A 21,241-nucleotide genomic window follows, 5' to 3' on the forward strand; every position below is an offset into this window, starting at 1 on the left:
GGTTTGGTAATGACACTCCCTATCTAATAAAGGGAAAATTTTCTATCAAACTCACAAAAATTATTTTATATGACAATGCTTATTATGTTGAAGGACTTAACTATAATTTGTTGAGAATGTCACAACTGAGTAATTTAGGTTGTAAGGTTGAGGTTGAAAACAAGATTGCTAAGATATATGATATTGATGGAAAACTAATTGGAAAAGGTGATCAAACTAGAGGTAATCTATTCTACCTTAATATAGAGAATGCTACTTGTTTAATTGTAGAATTTGATGATGTGTGGCTATGGCACAAGAGATTATTTCATGTTAATTTTGATAACTTAGTTAGTATTAGTAAAATGAGAAGAGTCAGATGTTTGCCTAAGTCTAAGAAGCCTAACAATATAATTTGCAAACAATGTCAGTTAGGTAAAATGACAAAGTTGAGTTTTAAAAGTAAGACTCATACCTCTAAAGGAATATCAGAAATTTTTCATGCTGACTTATGTGGACCAATTAAAGTGCAAAGCTATAAAGGAGATAAGTACAATATGTTACTTGTTGATGGTTATTCTAGAATGATGATAGTTATGTTTCTAAAATAGAAATTTGATGTTTTCCAAATGTTTAACTGGTGCTTAGCAAGAGTTGAGAAGGAAACAAGTAAAATTCTAAAATATTTGAGATCTAATAGAGGAGGAGAATTTACATCAAATGAGTTTGAGATGTTTTGTAATGATAGAGGAATCAAAATACATACGTATGCTCCTTGAACCCCTCCACAAAATGGAATTTTTGAAAGGAGGAAAAGGTTTGTAATGAACTGTGCTAGGACACTCATGATGAAGAAAAATGTTGCTTTGAGATATTGGAGAGAAGTTGTAAGTAAAACTATCTATACCTTGAACTGTGTGCAAGTCAAGAAAGGTACTCATTCAATACCTTTTGAACTATGGTATGGATACTCACCAAATGTAAAATATCTTAGGTATTTAGAAGCAAGTGTTATATTCTCAATGATTCCAAGAATGGTAAACTAGATGTAAAAAGTGAAGAAGGTATATTCCTTGGTTATTCCACAAGAAGTAAAGCTTATAAGTGTTTAAATACTAATAGTAAAAAAGTAGTGGAAAGTGCAAATGTGAAATTTGATGAATATACAGAAGTATATGAGGCTAAACCTATGAAGGAACTAGAAGAATTCAAATCATTTGTATTCTTTTATAAAGGCATGCCTACTAATGAATTTGTTGTAAATCAGTTTACAAACCAACATAAAATTTCAGTGACGGTTGAGTCACATACTATGAATGTTGAGTTGCATTCAGGAATCGAGTTACATCCAGGCATCGAGTTACAAAATGAAGTTGAGGTACATTTTGATTCTGAGATTAGTGTGCATGAAAGAGATGTTGAACTACTTGACAAAAATGTAAATAGTGATTGAAAAGTTGAGAGAACAAGTGAAGAAACCAGACCAGAACCCAAATTGTCTAAATATGTCAAGAGACATCACCCTCCTCCAAAAATCATTGGAGATAAAGATGCTAGACCAATGAAAAGGAATAAATTGAGAAATGATACATGTTTTATGAGCATGCAAGAACCTACAATAGTGAAAGATGCCTTAGAGGATGTGGGCTGGAGCAAAGCCATGGAAGAAGAGATTGATCAAATTGAGAAAAATAAGACATGGACTATAGTTCCTAGACAAGAAGATAAAAATGTGATTGGTACCAAGTGGGTATACAAAAACAAGTAAGATGAAAATGGTGAAGTCACAAGGAACAAGGCAAGATTATTTTATAAAGGATATGCACAAGAAAAAAGGATTGACTATGGAGAAACATTTGCCCCTATTGTAAGACTAGAAGGATTAAGAACTCTGCTTTCTTACTCTGCATAAAAAGATTTCAAAGTTTATCAAATGGATGTTAATTCTACATTTTTTAATGGTATATTAGAGGAAGAGGTTTATATAGAATAGCCAAAAGGATTTGTTGATGCTGACAACAAAAACATGGTATTTAGATTACACAAAGCTTTATATAGTTTGAAGCAAGCACCAAGAGCATGGTATGAAAGGCTTCATAACTATCTTGTGAAGATTGGATTTGAGAGGACTGATGATAACAACAATCTATACTTGAAGATAGAGAAAGGTAAAGGTATTTTGCTATCTAAAATTTTTGTTTATGAAATCATATTTGGAGGTGAAGATACTTTATGTAAGGCTTTTGCAAATAAAATGAAGAAAGAATTTGAGATGTTTATGTTTGGAAATATCAAATTCTTTGTGGGTTTGCAAGTACATCAGATGAAATATGGTAGACACGTCACTCAATCAAAGTTTTTAAAGGAGATATTAAAAACTTTTTGATTGGAGGATTCAAAGTCAATAAGCACACCTATGGTGTTAGGACATAAATTGTAAAAGAATGATGATTCACTAAGGTGAATCAAACATTATACAGGTCTATGATTGAAAAATTACAATATGTAGTACACAGTAGACCTGATATTGCATTATCTATTGGGATAGTTGCAAGATTCTCTGCTAATCCTAGTGAGAATCATTTGATGGAAGTTAAGAGAATAATGAGATATCTAAAAGGAATAGAAGACTATGGTCTATACTATAAGAAAAATGAAAAATTTGAACTAAGATCCTACACTAATGCTAATTAGGCTGGAAATATTGATGATAGAAAGAGCACCAGAGGAGGAGCATTTTTCTTAGGCAAAAGGCTAGTTACATGGACTAGCAAGAAACAAAACAGCATCTCTCAATCTATTGTTGAAGCTTAATATGTTGATGTTGTAGTAAATTGTACAAACATTGTATGGATCAAACAACTACTCATAGGTGTGAAGGAAGAAATCACTGAACCTATGATACTTTATTGTGATAATACAAGTGTTATAAATATATCAATGGATATTGTGATATATACAAAGACAAAACACATTGCAATCAAGTATCAATACTTGAGAGAGTTAGTTCAAGATAAAGAGGTGAAGATGGAATATGTTAACACAAAAAAGAAAATAGTTGGTATCTTCACAAAAGTATTACCTAAGGATGCTCATGAGTATCTAAGAGGTAAGCTAGGGGTGATACCCTTATCAAAGGCTATCTAAGTAGCATAAGGAGTGTCCTACATCAAACAAGTTGATTGACATATGTTACACATTGATGTAGTGGATCTTACTTTAGGAGCTACCTAAAGTAATCAAAGGGTTGGAGTTGCAAATCAGTTACAAGCTAGGTGACAGAGGGAGAAACTGAAAATGTTCATATCTATATATTAAGATGACAAGTCTTTGGCATTGTTTCCAAAGAGGGAGAAAGACAAAGCAATCTAGAGAAATCTGAGGGAGAAAGACAAAGCAATCTAGAGAAATCTGAGGGAGAAAGAGAAATCATGCTCCTGCTGAGGGACAAATCCTTACTACTGAGGGAGTTGAAAGAAAACATAGAAGAAACATGAATACCACCTAGTAAGAGTGAGTTAATGTCACAGGTGATATAAGAAGTGATCCAAAGGGAGTCATAAGGATGAGTTGATTGATTGTCTATTGATTAGAACAAAATTTTGTAACCTATTCAAAAATGAAAGTTGCTGATAGAGGGAGAGATTTCAATGCAAGGAATTATTTTCCTTTTAGTATTTTGTTAGTTATACTAATTAAGTCTGGTTAGTTTTCTTTTCCATCAATACCAAAGAGGGAGATTGTTGAAAATAGATTGATACAAGTATGATAAATGTGTTTCAATCATTATTTTGTCGCTGATGTCAAACCTACTACTTGTTGGTAAGGCAATTGCTTATATGATTTGAGTACTATCATTTGTTTGATTGATGAATATGATTTGATGAAATGAGATAATAATAGCACCTAGAGGAAAGGTTGAGTTATGATACAAAAAAGGAGTACAAGGATTGGTTAAGACAGTGGTATTATAGTGCATTGATAATCTACTTAAGGTTGCAAAGGATGGATACACTGATTAAGTTCAGAAGAACGAGTTAAATAAAGTATGTCTACCAAGCTTAACAATCTACATAGTAGGCATCAAGAAAAGTTAGTGTAAGCTAAGCAAAAATTTAGTTGGAGCTAAGAAAAGTCAATTTCAGTGCAATTCGAGTGATACAGTGTAAGCCAAGTAAAGTTTAGTTGATGCCAAGCACCAATAAACTTTAGTTCATGCCAAGTGTTTTAATAGTTGATGTCGAGCAATGCAGTATGTGTTGAGAATCAAAAGCAAGTTGATTTCAATTGTCAACATTATGAAAAAGATCAAAAATTTGATGAATTTAAGTTGATAAGTTTGATTTCTTGGATTGTGTGAATCGTGTGGAAGATAAGCTTGATGAACTGGTGGCACAGAATTCATGACGAACTATTTTGAGGTGAATTCAAAGAGAATTGAAGGAGAAGTTTCTAGAAGGGAATGAAATGAAATAATGGGTAGATTCATTGAATCCTACCTATTTTAACCTAACCCTAAAATGGATGAAGGAGGATAAATGACAAAATATCTTAATTCTCTATTTGTAGAGATGGCCAGTCAGAAGCAAAGGTTGTCATGTGTGAGAACCTAAGGAAGACAAGGATCTAGGGTATTGCTCCATTCAGTGACCTAAGAGAAAAGATTGCATTGGAAAGAAAAGAAAGATGGCTTAAGGGTATGGATGCTTGAAGGATGAACAAGCTATCAAAGTGTGTGTGAAAGCCACATAGAATGGAGGACTAAACACAAAGATCTGTAATCTACAAGTGTGTTATAAGTTGTTATCAGATCAAGCCTTACTATTACTTTCTAATCATTGTACCAATCTAGGGTAAATCCTTTGGGTTAAGTTTGACCTAATAGTCATTTGTAAATCCTTTAACTGGGTGACATTCCAAGTGAATGATCTAAATTCCTCTAACAAGGCTCACTCCCAACATGGTGATTGAAATCTTTTAACTAGGTCAAATTCAACAGTGTGCATTGTAACATTTAATAGGGATGGCCTTTCACAGGGCATCACTTTAGAAGAGTGAGAATGAGTAGCATTTTACTGGCAATTTTTTCCAAATTGAGTTTCCACATTAAATCATTGTGTCAAATGTATTATTGAATATGTTGTATTTCATGTTTATATTTCTACAAAGTTGATTTGACAGTAACCTACAAGTTTAAGTGATTGTATGATCTAATGGATGCATGCATGATGAAAATGTTTTATGGATATGGGTTTAGTAAGTTGTGAAAAGTTTTAATTATACATCTAGACCTTGGATAACTAATTCAACCCCCTCTTAGTTATTCTACATAATTCCAACATGATTACCCTAAACAAAGCTACTTAAGCTACAAAGAAGCATTGCATCAAATGTGTTGATCAGACTATCTTACACATTAATGATAGTTCTACTTTAGGAGTTGCCTAAGGTAGTAGTGAAGAAGAAGAATAGTATAACAGATTAGTCATATGAAGATGATAGATGAAGAATTTAGACCTAACATGTAAGTATCTACATAATCAAGATGTATGAGCAAGAGATAATGTCTTTGGCATTGTGGTCAAAGAGGGAGAGATTGCATAAAATATAATAGATATTAAAGAGAAAGAGATTATCTTCAAAGAGGGAGAGATTATTAATGCAAGCTAATAGAAATATAAATCTAGTCAGAGAGAATATCCTAGAGGGAGAAATTGGATACTGGTAGAGACATGTTAAGCAATAGTGAGTAATTACTTAGAGGGAGTTCATAAACATTTAAGAGGTGTTACCATATCAGAGATATGCATCATAATGAAACTAAGGATATTAATAAAAGATCTGATACATTAAGGGTATTACTCAAAGTCTATACAAATTTTGGATTGTACGGTAACCTGAAGTATTTCTACAAATATTTTTGTTGAGGTGTTGTCATCAATGATAAAGAGGGAGATTGTTAGAAACTACAATTGGAATAATTGTTGTGTTGTAATTAATGTCAAATCTATCGGTGAGACATTTTTCTATCTGATCTAAATGTCATATCTATTTTATTGATGAAGAGGATTTGGGAAGTTGTTCATAACAAAAGCATCTAGAGGAAAGGTTGAGTTATGAAGAGAAAACTACAAATGGACATTTGATTAGTTAGACTTTGACAAGACAAAGTGATTGTTTAAATCATCTTGATAGAGGAGAAGATAATAATGTTCAAGTCTTGAAAGTGTGAGCAAAGATAGATCACTTATGTAGGCTTGAATGAGTAATAGAGTAAAAGACTAAGGAGTTTTGATGAAGATGTCGAGTGATGCTAGTGTCAACCAAGCCACAATAAGTGCCAAGAAAATTCAATGTTAACTTAGAAAAAGTATCGACTGAATGATAGTGTTGATGTCAAGCAAGAAGGTTTATAGCGATTGACTAACCTAGTAATGATCGAGTGTTAGAACTTAGTGTTGATCGAGGAACAACATTTTAACTATTTGCTAGGAATCATAATTTCCAGTTGATTAAGTTGATTTCTTGGGATATGGAAAACATGTTGAAGATAAGGATTGATGAGTCGAATCATTTAATTTTAGGAGAGGATTAGGTAAATGGCCTAAGAGATGAATTCAAGGAGAAGTTTCTAGAAAAGAAGAGATAAATAGAATGGCAATTAGATACATTGTATCTGATGGATCAAATCATGAACCCTAAGATCTATTATGTTGATTAAGTAGAAAAAGATTAGAACTACCTATTTAAAGAGGTACAGAGGAAAACTTTCTATAGAGAGAGTAGAGTGTAGAGAAACTGTGCACATAAGAAGGAGTTCCAAAAAGTTGGACCTATTACTAATGTAATTGACTGGTGAATCAAAGCAGAAGGTTGAATTGAGTTGAAAAGAAGTGAAGGGTAATTGCTTAAAGGTTTACCAAGTGAATCTAAAATTGAGATGACAATGGAGGCTAGATAGTGAATCCATATTAGGAACTAAATAGATATTTGAACATGAAAAGTGAGTTATACACAATAGGTCAAACCTTCTATTACTTTCTAACCATTGTGAATGGTATTTGAAATCCTTTTATCAAGGTTGACCTAATAGTCACTAGGACTTAATAGTCTATGAAAATCCTTTAATCGAGTGACATTGTAATGAAATGTTCTAAAATCCTCTAAGAAGGTCACTCCTAATAGGGTGATTAAATCTTTTAACAAGGTCACACTTAATAATGTGTATTGTAACCTTTAACAGGGTTGGCTCCTAATAGGGCTCACTTTAGAAGAGTGAAAATTGGTGACATATTGTTGGTGGTTTTTCCCAAATTGGGTTTCCACATTAAATCCTAGAGTCAAACTTGTGTGGATGTTATTATGATTCTTTATTGATTTAAGTTCACATTCTGTAAGTCTGTTATTTTAAGACCATTGGATAGCCAACTAGTGTTGCAAATAGTTTACAATAGAGACCGAGTAATGGAATTATAAGATCTAAAATTATTTAAGTGTTTCTTTGTTTAATTGGTATATTTGGACCTTGGGTAACTAATTCACACCCCCCCTCTTATTTATTCTAAATATTCTAACAAATCTCTCCTTGTACAACTATGATGACGGTATGGGATAACTCATTGTGTTCTTCAAATTATATTTGTTTCAAAAATTGGTTTGTAACCCTTGTGTTGGAAATATAGAAGGGGTACATAAGAGGGAGGGTGAATTAGTTACCACTAAAATAAATCTCAAATCCCTTAGATGTTAATAAAAAAATTTAGACTAAGAAAACTGATTGTTGTTGTCACTCGGTAAACACATAGAAAATGTTGTAACTTGGTCTATGCAAAGTGTGAATTACTTTTAGCCTATCTTAAAATATTAATAGTAATTAATTTTCAAGCATAAGAGAAATAACATGAACACATGAGACACCAGGCTTTAATGTGGAAACCCAATTTGGAAAAAACCACCAATGTAACTAGTTACTATTTTTCACTCTTCTGAAGCGAGCCCTATTAGGATCCAACCCTAATAAAGGTTACAAAACACACTATTAGGTGTGACCTTGTTAGAGGATTTAATAACCCTATTAGGAGTGGCCTTGCAAGGGGTCTTAAAAAAATTCAATGGAATTGCCACCTTGTTATAGAATTTACAACTGGTTGTTAAACCAACTCTATTAAGAGATTTTAGATCATTGCTACAAGGGTTAGAAAGTAACAATGAAATGACCTAATTGTCATGCAACTGAATTGCTGAATCCAAATCTTTGTTTTTCTTAAAATTTGATCCTTCCTAATCAAATATTACTTTTTTTCTCTACAAAGATGCTTATCCTTCAATTTTGCTCCCTTTCTTTCCTTTTTCAATTCAATCAACGCAGTTGCACACAGTTGAAAATCACAACTTGACCTTATATTTATATCATCTAGATTATCAAGTCAACTCATTAAAAATTAGAGTGACCAATAATCATTACCATAGTCAGCTAGAACCAATACTTGAAATAGTTAAGCTTCATATGCCAAAATAACAAAATCCTTCATTAGTCGACCATACTGGGTAAACACTAGTTCTGAGACGATTTCTTGTGTTAACCAATAGAAGCTTGGTTAACATTGTGAACTTGCAAAAATCCTTTGGTAACCAAGTGAACTTGGTTAGCACTAACTTTGTCCAACTTTACTTTGTTAATCATGTGAACTCGGTTAACACTTTTTTTGCCATAATTCCCTTTGATGCCCAAGTGAGCACAGTAGACACTGTCTTTGCAGAGTAAACTTTAGGAATTCTCAATAGACAAGGAAAATTGTCTTGCTAACCAAGTGAGCTTGGTAAGCACTAATTGACAACTGATATGACATTTGTGTGACATCAAAGATAACACACAATTAGACAATTGTATCCAACAATCCCTCTTTGGCATTGATGGCAACATAACATGTCATAGTGCAATGAAATTTGAGAGCAAGATTCTTTTGATAGAACATTTCGCCCTCTTTGATTTTACACAAGAACTTCTTCTTTCATGCAATAATCTCCCTCTGTGAAGGAATTACATAACTTCTCCCTCTTGAAATGACAAAAATAAATTTCAAAAAGATATGACAGTAATCTTCTCCCTCTTTGACAACACATGCCAAAGACAACACATGCCAAATTAGTATCAGTGTACCTTGAGTACTGATTCATATGCAATATTCTCTTGACTATGTTGTATCAACTGATTGATCTTCAACTTGGTTCCTATTGATGCATAACTAAAACTTCATTTAGTAAGCTTCGGATAGGGGAATGACCCCTAACTTACCTCATAGATACAGGAATTCATCCTTAGGTAATGGCTTGGTAAATATGTTTGCAATATGTTCTTTTGTATGGACATATTCCAATCTGATTTCTTTATCCTACACCAATTCTATGAAAAAATGATATTTTATAGCAATGTGCTTAGTTTTGGAGTGCATCACTGGGTTCTTTGATATGTTAATTGTGTTGGTGTTATCACAAAACATGACTACTGGCTCTTTGATTTCAAACTTCATTCCCTTCAGCAATTGTTTGAACCAAACAATGTTAGAACAATTCATTGTTGCTGCTACATACTTTGCTTATGCTATGGATTAAGATGTGTAGTTTTGTCTCTTACTTGTCCAAGATACAACCTTTTTTCCACCAAAGAAAGCTCCACCATTTGTGTCTTTTCTATCATCAAGATTTCTTGCCTAATTAGCATCAACAAATACCTTTAGGTCTAGGTTTCCTCCAAGTTTGTAACATAAGCCATAGTCCTTAGTACCTTTCAAATATCTCAAGATTCTTTTGATTGCCATCATATAATTTTCTCTAGGTTTAGTTGAGAATCTTGCCACTATCCCAACTACTAAGGCTATATCAGGCCTTGTGTGAACTACATACTATAATTTTTCAATCATTGATCTATATAAGGTCTGATCTACTTCTTTGGAATCATCATCTTTGGTAAGCTTGAGTCTAGTACACATGGGAGTACCAACTGGTTTAGAATCTTCCATACCAAACTTCTTGAGTATCTCTTTTACATACTTGGATTGGGTGATATAGATACCATTCTTGTTCTGCTATATCGGCAATCCAATAAAGAATTTTATTCCACCAAATATGGACATCTCAAACTCTTTATTCATTTTTTCTGAAAATGCTTTGCATAGATCATCATTTCCTTAAATAGATTATCATCCACAAATATCCTTACCAACATAATTTTTTTATTTGGTCCTTCCTTGATATACAAACTATTGTTATCATCTGTTCTTTGAAAACCAATCCATATCAAGTATTTATGTAGTCTTTCATACCATGCTCTAGGAGCTTGTTTGAGACCATATAGTGCTTTGTGTAATTTATAGACCATGTCCCTTTTGTTAGGATCAAAAAAACCTTCTAGCTATTCAATGTAGACTTATTCATCAAGGATTCCATTTAGAAATGCAGATTTAACATCCATTTGATATAATTTGAATCCTCTGTGAGTTGCATATTCAAGTAGGGTCCTAACACCTTCTAATCTTGCAATAGGAGCAAAAGTCTCACCATAATCAATTCCTTCTTCTTGAGAATAGCCTTTAAATACTAATCAAGCTTTGTTTCTTGATACTTGTCCATCTTCATTCAGTTTATTTCTAAATATCCATTTTGTTCCAATCACATTTTTATCTTTAGGCCTAGGAACAAGAGTCTAAGTTTTGTTCTTTTCTATCTGTTATTTTTCTTCATTCATTGCCTCAATCCAACTTTCATTTTCTATAGCATCCTTAACACTTCCAGGTTCAAAATCAACAAGAAAACATGTACCTTTCAATTTGCTTCTTGTTATAGTACCTTCTGATTTATCTCCAATAATCTAAACGGGTGCATGATGCCTTCTGACATATTTGGACAATATAGGTTTGTTTCCTTTTGAATGAATTGTACTGTCTTCATTTTGAATTTCAACTTTAGGCTCAAGTCATTCAAACTTGGTAGGCATTGGCTCGGTAGCTTTAGAATGTGACTTGAGTTCTTGTGACTTAGTTTGTACTTCTTGCAAATCAGTAGTTGTGGAGGACTCGGGAGGTGAAGTCTCCTCATTGTTAGATGTGCCTGGAAATGTATCAGGTTTGAAGTAAACAAATATTTTGTAATCTTCTGGTTCCCTTTTGCTTTTTTCTTCAATCTTTTTTGCAAACTCATCAATTCTCACATATGCACTTTCTATGATTGTATGAGTAGACAAATTCAAGCATTTATATGCCTTACTTCTGTAGGAATATCCTAAGAATATACCTTCATCACCTTTCATATCAAACTTTCCTTTTATAGACTCCTTCAAGATATAACATTTACTACCAAATACTTTTAGGTAACTTACATTGGGTTTATAGCCATACCATAATTCATAGGGAGTTTTATGTGAGTCCTTCTTTAATTGAACTCAGTTCAAAGTATGAACTATAGTGTTGATGGCTTCCTTCCAGTATTTGATGACAACATTCTTTTTAATCATTAGAGTCCTTGCACAATCCATGATGGATTTGTTTCTTCTTTCATCTATTCTATTCTGCTCAAGAGTACCAGGGGCTGATACTTGCCTTTTGATTCCTCTTTCAATGCAAAAATTATTTAATTCATTGGAGATGAATTCACCACCTCTGTCTAATCTTAAGCATTTCAATCTTTTTCCAATTTCTTTTTCTACTCTTGCTAGATATCATTTGAATTTTTTAAATGCTTCTAACTTTTCTCTAAGATACATAATAGTCATCATTCTGGAATAGTCATCAACAAAAAGAATAAAGATTTTTTCTCCACTATAACTTTCTATTCCAATGGGTCCACATAGGTTAGTATGCACAATTTCCAAGAGAACTTCAAATTGATAGTTTTTGCCCTTAAAACTAGTCTTTCCCATTTTGCAAGTCTGACAATTTTTTGCATAATCCAACATCGGGTTTCTTCAAACTAGGGATACCTCTTACTTTTCTAAATTTTCTTATCTTGACCATATTATCAAAGTTTATATGACACAGTCTTTTGTACCATAACCAAATTTTTTCCATTTGAGCAATAAAACATGAGCAATCACCAAGATCAATATAAAATAGGTTACCTCTTATTTGTTTGCTTTATCCAATCAGATTCCCTTTGTCATCTAGTAGTCTTGCCTTGCCATGCATGAATTCTACCTTAAATCCAATGTTGATTAGCTATGCTACACTTAATAGGTTATGTTTCAGTCCTTCAACCCAATAAGCATTATCACATACAAGTTCATTGGTTAATGATATGTGACATTTCCCTTTTATGCAACAAGGTTTATTGTTTCCAAACCTTACACTACCTCCATCATAATGTTCAAAGTGTTCAAATTTTGTTTTGTCTCCAGTCATATGATGTGAACATCCACTATCTATGATCCATGTGTCATTTTTACTAAAATGAGAGATAAGTGCCATCTTATCTCCTTCATCATCAAATTCAACTTTTACAGCAATGTATACTATCTCATCTTCACTAATCTTTAGCCATAAGACAAGTCTTCTTACCTTTGTGTTTGAAGGATTTGTGACTTTTGGATTCCTTCTTGCCTTTGTACTTGTGGCTCTTCTTCTCATCCTTTCTTTCTTTGTTTAGGCACTTGGTAGCAATATGACCAATTTCTTCACATGAAAAGCATATTAAAGGAACCTTACCTTTGTACTTTCCTCTTCCTCTAGAATATTTCTTTGCAAGTAAAGCTTCAACAACTTCAAGATCACTATCTGAACTTTCCTCTATTTCCTCTTCACTTTCTGACTGAATGTCCTTTATTTTCTTGCCTTTTTCTTTGAGTGAAATTTTAGCTTCAAATGCAGACTCAACATTTTTGGAAGCTGGAACATAATTGTCAAAGTTGTCTAGCTCAAAAGCTGACAATCTTCCTAATAAGGCATCCAAACTTAATTTGTGATTTAGGTCATGTATCTTTTCTTGAATAGTAGATACTCTATTTGCATAGATAAGAAGCAATGTTCTGAGAACTTTACTTGCAACAGTTTCTTCCTTGATTTCTCCTTTAGAAGCTCTGATTGCACTGATACTAGCTTTGATTCTTTCCACATATTTGGCAACATTTTCATCTTCTCTCATTCTTATCTGATTAAAGTGTCCTCTAAGGCTTTCTACTTTGCCTCTCCTTACATTATCATCACCACCATAGATGTCCTTTAACTTGTTCCACGTATCAAAAGTAGTTTTATAGTCTTTGATCTCATCAAATTCATTATAGCTAAGAGCAGATGCAATATCAATCATCATGATGTTATGGTTCTTTTTCTCAGTAAGATCTCCAATAGATAATGTACCAATAGGAGTTTTGTATTTTTCATCAAGGTATTAGCAACCTAAATCACTAATGGTGGCCAAATGAAGTCTCATGAGTCCCTGCCATGCTAAAAAATTGTCTCTGTTAAGCTTTGGAATTTCTCTCTTGTAAGACATTTTGATCTTTAGCTTAGGTCCTTGAAACCTTTCTTGCAAGCACCAAAAGCTCCAATACCAATTGTTGGAAATATAGGAGTAACTGAGAGGGGGGGTGAATCAGTTACCACTAAAATAAATCTTAGATCTCTTAGATATCAATTATAAAATTTAGATTGGGAAAATTGATTGTTGTTGTCACTCGGTAAACACACAAAAAATGTTGTAACTTGGTATATGTAGAGTGTGAATTACTTTTAGTAGATCTTAAAATATTAATAGTAATTAATGTAGGAAATCTGATTGAAAAGCTCATTGTTGAAGATCAAAGAGGGAGATTGTTGCACAGAAGGAAGTTTGCTATTAAAAGAATGTTTTCAATCATTTTTTTGTCATTGATATCAAACTTGCTATTTGTAGGGATAAAATTTTCTTATAACATCCAAGTACTATCACTTAGTTGATTGATGAAGATGATTTAATCAACAAGATGTAACAAGAGTACCTAAGGGGAAGGTTGAGTTATGATGTTATAATGAAGTGCAAGGATCAGTTAAAATAATGGTTAAATGATGTATTGATAACATACTCAAAGATACAGAGGTTGGTCACACTTAGAAATATTAGAAGCATAAGTTGTAATAAGGTTGATTGCAAAGCTTAAACTAAGTTCATTAGTGGGTGCTGAGCAAGCTAGTTGAAGCTGAGCAAATTCTCAGTTGGAGCTGAACAAAAGGAAAATCTAGTGTGTGTTGAGTGATCTCTAGGTGTCAAGTGAAGTTCAAGTGCTAAGAAAATTAACAAGTGTCAAGCATCAGAAAATCTTAGTTGGTGCCGAGTGAACTTCAGGTGTCGAGCATTAGTAAAAATATAGTTGATGTCGAGTAACATAATATGTGTCAAGCATTAGGATTTCAATAGTGTCAAGCTGCTGCATTATTGAAAAATCAAAGATTCGCCAAATCTAAGCCAAGATAGTTGTTACCTAGAATTTTCTGAACCATTTGGAGGATAAGGATAATGAGCTGGTGGCACAGAATTCTATGTGAACCATTTTGGAGCTAATTCAAGAGGATTTTTCATGATGTTTCTGGAAGAAACATAATATGGGTTAGATATAATGAATCGTACCGAATCCATGAAAATTGAAATTAAAGGAGGAAAGAATAGAGTGAGAAAGGAACTCCAAGACTTTTATTTCAGGAGTCACAGACCAAGAAGCAAGAGCTGCTAGAGTGCCAAATTGCAAAGTGGTTAGAACGGTGTCAAGGAGAAGACATCTAGAAGAAGGAAGAACAGAGCACAGAGGCTTTGCTTTGATAAGTGGTCAGAAAGAGATGATTGCACTGATACATTAAGCATAGAGACTCAAGGAGACTAAGCTTGAAAGGAGGGCAAGCTGTCAAGAGTTGCAAAGACTAAAAGCTAGGCAAATGAAGAAGAGCTGAATGGTGATCTAAAATCTACAAGTTGAGTTGTATTCTGTAATCAGGTCAAAATCCCTTATTGTTACTCTCTAGAAATTGTATCAGTTAGGGTAAAGGAAAATCCTATGGACTTAGGTTGGTCTAACAACCATTTGTAAATCCTTTAACAGGGTGGCATTCCAAGTGAATGTTCTAAAGTCTTCTAACCAGGCCCACTTCTAATAGGGTGGTTAGATCTTTTAACCAGGTCACCTTTAATAGTGTGTTGTAAGCCTTTAACAAGGTAGGCCTTTCATAGGGCATCAGTTCAGAAGAGTAAATTAGGTTTCCATGTAAATCATTGTGTTATGTGTTGATTTGCTTATGTGTTATGCTTGCATGTTGATATACAGTAACTTGCTAAATAGGAATGTTTAATCTTGGATGAATGAATGGTTGAATGGGCTCACTACACCTGGTAAAAAGTTTGAATAGGACATGTTGGACCTTGAATAATTGATTCGCCCCCCTCTCAATTATTCTAAAGTATTTCTAACAATTGGTATCAGAGCCATCTATTGATTTAGTTTCAAGGTACTAGAAGTAGGAAGATCAAGATGTCCCAGAGAGAAGTTCCCAAGCTCAACAAAGATAACTTCACTACATGGCAGAGTCTGATGAAAATGCACCTTGGATCAATAGGTGATTATTCAAAAACCTCAATTGGAATAGAACATGTAGACCTAGCTGGACGTCTTACTGTAGATGACTTGAGCAAAGGGAAGGAGCATAATCAAGCAATGTTGGAGATTGCCTCTGCACTCAACTATGTTGAATTTGATGACATTAAGGAATGTGACACTACATTCAAGATGTGGAAGGCCCTAATAGATATATATGGAGAAGATCAGCATGTACAAAGATCAAAAAGAGAAAGCCTTAAAGGAAATTTTGATGACATGAAAATGGAGGAAGGTGAGAATGGTGCTCACTATGGATCCAGAATGAAAGAAGTGGTAAGTGTAATAAGAAGTTTGGGTGGTCAATTGGAAGAAGAGACTGTTTATAGGAAATACTTGAGAACCCTGCTCCCTATCTATGTTATTAGAGTTTCAGCCATCCAAGAGCTAAGGTGTGTACAGGGGAACACATTATCCTTTGAAGGAATAGTAGGAAGACTTACTGCATTTGAATTGTCAAATTTTGACAATTACAGACCTAAGAAACTTGAATTTTCTTTCAAGGCCAAGATGACAATAAAAGACATTGAAAAGGTGACATCAAACAAGAAGAGAAGAAAAGGAAAACATGCATCCAGTGACAGCAGCACATATGAGGAAGATGTAGAACAGTTGGAAGCACTACTGGCTAGGAAATTCCATAGAGGCAAAGGTAAGCTACCCATCATTTGCTTCAATTGCAATGAAGTAGGACATATTTCTATAAGGTGCACATAGAAGAAGAACTACAAAGAAGGAAAAAAGTATAAGAACAAAAGAGAAGATGATAGCAGAGATTACAAGGAAAAAGGCAAAAGATGCTACATTGTTGAAGAAGATTTTGATGAGAATGATGATGAAGTAGTCTATGTGGCCATGAAGGATGAATTGGATAAAGATGAAGATGAAGCAACAACATTGGTAGCCTGTGTGAACAAGAATGACAAGTGGATCATAGACAATGGACGCTCACATCACATGATAGGAGATAAAAGTACCTGTACTCGATATGATGGAAATAGTGTTAGATTTGGTAATGATGCTCCATGTCAAATCAAAGGAAAAGGCTCAATTAAACTCAGAGAGAAAATTTCATGTGATAATGCATACTATGTTGAAGGATTAAACTACAACCTGTTGAATGTGTCACAGCTAAGCAATGTAGGTTGCAAAGTATAATTTGGAAACAAATTTGCCAAGATCTATGACACTGATGGAAATTTGATAGGAAAAGGTGAACAAACTAGGAGTAAATTATTTTACCTAGATATGGAAGATGCAACTTGTCTTGTTGTTAGACTTGATGATGTGTGGTTATGGCATAAAAGATTGTGTCATGTTAACTTTGACAATCTAATTAGCATCAGCAAGAAGAAAGTTAGAGGATTGCCTAAACTAAAGAAGCCTGAAAACACAATGTGCAAACAATGTCAACTAGGGAAGATGACTAAATCTAGCTTTAAAAGAAAAACATATACTTCCAAAGAAGTGCTAGAGTTAGTCCATGCTGACTTATGTGGTCTAATAGAAGTGCAAAGCTACCTAGGAGATAGATACATAATGCTATTTGTAGATGATTATTCTAGGATGATGACTGCTATGTTTTTGAAGCAAAAATCTAATGCATTTTAAATGTTCAAGTGGTACTTGGCAAGAGTTAAAAATGAAATAGGAAAGAGTCTTAAATGCTTAAGATCAAATAGAGGAGGAGAGTTTACATAAAAAGAGTTTGAGATATTCTGCAATGACAAAGGCATCAAGAGGCAAACATCAACACCAAGAACTCCACCTCATAATAGAATTGCTGAAAGAAGGAATAGATCAATGATAGACTGTGCAAGAACATTGATGATGGAGAAAAATGTTGCTCTAAAGTACTAGAGAGAAGTTGTAAGTACTGTTGTTTACACCTTGAATAGAGTTCAAGTCAAGAAAGGTACAGATGCAACACCTTTTGAATTGTGGTATGGTCACTCACCTAATGTAAAACATTTCAAAGTCTTTGGTTGTAAATGTTATATTCTTAAAGACACTAGAAATGGAAAGTTTAATGCAAAGAGTGATGAAGGAATATTCATAGGATACTCCACTAGAAGCAAAGCATATAAGTGTTTGAATACTAACACTAACAAAATTGTGGAGAGTGCAAATGTAAATTTTGATGAGCATGCAGAAGTCCAAGTTGATGAGTCTAAGCAACCAAAAGATTATAGATCCTTTGTATACTTCTATAAAGGAATGAATGTTGAAGAAAATGCTGCCAATCAAGTTGGGAATCAGCAAAAAATCTCAGTATCAGCCAAGTCATAGCTAGTGAATGTTGAGATGCATTCAAAAGTTGAGTTGCAGAATGTAGAAAATGCACATTCTAACTCTAAAAATAGTAAACATAAAAGAAATGATGAAGCACCAGATGAAGGAGAGCAAAATGACTCTGAAGCTAAAGGATCAAACATGAAAAGAAGGACAAAACCAAGATTAGCCAAGTATGTGAGAAGACATCACCCTGCAGATCAAATAATTGGTGACAAGGATGCAAGACCAATGACAAGGAATAGACTAAGAAATGAATCATGTCTACTCAACAAGGTTGAGCCCAAAATAGTGAAATATGCACTACAAGATGATGACTAGTATAAAGCTATGGAAGAAGAGATAGATTAGATTGAGAAAAACAAAACCTGGACCCTAGTTCCTAGACTAGCTAATAAGAATGTAATTGGTACCAAATGGGTGTTTAGGAACAAACTTAATGAGAATGGTGAGATAACAAGAAACAAAGCTAGATTAGTTTACAAAGGGTATGCATAAGAAGAAGGATTGGATTATAGGGAAACATTTGCCCCTTTTGCAAGAATGGAAGGAGTAAGAACATTACTTACAAAGGTTTCAAAGTCTACCAAATGGATGTGAAGTCTATCTTTCTGAATGGTATACTAGAAGAGGAAGTCTACATAGAAGAACTAGAGGGATTTTTTGATGACAACAACAAGGATATGGTTTGCAAACTGCACAAGGCACTTTATGGTTTGAAGCAAGCACCTAGAGCATGGTATGAGAGACTGCACAAATATCTTGTGAAGATAGGATTTGAGAGAACAGATGACAACAACAACTTGTACATCAAGGCTGAAAAAAGGTAAAGAGATTTTGATATCTAAAATCTTTGTTGGTGATATAATATTTGGAGGAAAAGATGTTCTATGCAAAGATTTTGTTGATTAAATGAAGCATGGGTTTGTGATGTCAATGTTTGGAGAAATCAAATTCTTTGTTGGATTGCAAGTACATCAATTGAAGCATGGCATATTTGTGACCCAATCAAAATACATCAAGGAGATACTCAAAACATTTGGATTGGAGGACTCAAAACTAGTTAGCACACCGATGGTAATATAACATAAGTTATCTAAGAATGATGAGTCAGTTGAAGTGAATCAGACAATGTATAGATCAATGATTGGAAAGTTGCAATATGTTATACATAGTAGACCAAACATTGCATTAGTTGTTGGAATAGTGGCAAGATTTTTTGCAAATCCAAGAGAAAATCATCTGATGGCAGTGAAGAGAATAATTAGGTATCTAAAAGAAATTGATGACTTTGGATTGCACTACAAGAGGAATGAAAAGTTTGAACTAAAAACCTACACTGATGCAGCTTGGGGAGGAAATATTGATGACAAAAAAAGCAATAGTAGAGGAGCACTTTTCTTGGGAAAAAGATTGATTACATATACTAACAAAAAGCAAAGTTGTACCTCACAGTCCACTGTAGAAGCTGAATATGTTGCAACTGCTATAATTGTATGGATCAAACATTTGTTACAAGGTATGAAGGAAGAGGTGAATGATCCTGTTATACTTTATTGTGATAATACAAGTGCTATCAAGATATCAAAGAACCCTGTAATGCATGCTAAAACCAAGAACATTGCAATTAAGTATCACTATGTAAGAGAATTGGTGGAAGACAAACAAGTGAAGATGGAATATGTTAGCTCAAAGGAACATATTGTTGACATCTTCACAAAAGCACTACCTAAAGATGTTTTTGAGTATCTTAGAGGTAAGTTAGGGGTGATACCCCTAGCCAAGGCTACTTGAAGCAAAAGCAAGACTGCCCTGTATCAAATGAGCTGATTGTTGAGATATTACACATTGATGCAGAGAATACCTAATTTAGGATTATTCTTAAGGTAATTGAGGTGATGAAGTTCCAAATCAGTCACAACCAAGGTTACAGAGGGAGAAATTGAAGGAACTTGCAAATCCTACACTTGCATGTCAAGATGCTAAAATAATATGTCTTTGGCATTATTGTCAAAGAGGGAGAAATAGCAAAAAACTAATCAATAGCTATTGAGAAGATAAAGAATGAAGATTGAGGGAGAAATAGAAGAATTGGTCAATAGTTGACAGGAGAAGATGAAGAAGTTGAACATAAATAGTAGAAGATGAGCCATGCATACAAAGGGAGAGAAGAAAAGAAAGGATACAACAGCTAAGAGGGAGAAGCAGAAATGAAGCAATTAGGATAGCAGATCAAGAGAGGGAGATATGAAAATTGATGGTAACACAATTAATTTTTGGCATTTGACTTACTATTTGAATCTAGTTAGCATTTGGTTAAATAGTTTAGTCTGATGGTTGATCAGTTTGGTTTTCCATCAATGCCAAAGAGGGAGATTGTTGGAAATCTGATTGAAAAGCTCATTGTTGAAGATCAAAGAGGGAGATTGTTGCAAAGAAGGAAGTTTGTTGTTAAAAGAATGTTTTCAATCATTGTTTTGTCATTGATGTCAAACCCGCTATTTGTAGGAATGACATTTTCTTATAGGATCCAAGTACTATCACTTAGTTGATTGATGAAGAGGATTTGATCAACAGAATGTTACAAGACTACCTAAGGGAAAGGATAACATACTCAAAGATACAAAGGTTGGTCACACTTAGAAATATTAGAAGAATAAGTTGTAATAAGGTTGACTGCAAAGCTTAAACTAAGTTCATTAGTGTGTATCAAGCAAGCTAGTTGAAGCCGAGCAAATTCTCAGTTGGAGCCAAGCAAAAGGAAAATCTAGTGTGTGCCAAGTGATCTTCAAGTGCCGAGTGAAGTTCAAGTGCCGAACAAAGTAATAGGTGCTGAGCATCAAAAAATCTTAGTTGGTGCTGAGTGAACTTCAGGTGCCGAGCATCAGTAAAAATGTAGTTGATGTTGAGTAACACAGTATGTGCCGAGCATTAGGATTTCAATAGTGTCAAGCTGTTGCATTGTTGAAAAATTGAAGATTCACCAAATCTGAGCGGACATAGTTGTTACCTAGAATTTTGTGAACCATTTGGAGGATAAGGATGATGAGTTGGTGGCATAGAATTCTATGTGAACCATTTTGGAGCAAATTCAAGAGGATTCTTCATGATGTTTCTGGAAGAAAAATAATATGGTTTAGATACAATGAAACCTACCTAATCCATTCAAATTGAAATTAAAGGAGGAAAGAATCGAGCAGGAAAGGAACTCCAAGACTTCTATTTTAGGATTCATAGACCAAGAAGCAAGAGTTGTTGGAGTGCCAAATTATGAAGTGGTTAGAAGGGTGTCAAGGAGAAGACATCTAGGAGAAGGAAGAACAAAGCACATAGGCTCTATTTCAATAAGTGGTCAAAAAGAGA

The sequence above is a fragment of the Cupressus sempervirens genome, chromosome 6, assembly GCF_028749045.1.
Source record: "Cupressus sempervirens isolate cs-2001-9-10 chromosome 6, ASM2874904v1, whole genome shotgun sequence".
NCBI classification, from domain to species: domain Eukaryota; kingdom Viridiplantae; phylum Streptophyta; class Pinopsida; order Cupressales; family Cupressaceae; genus Cupressus; species Cupressus sempervirens.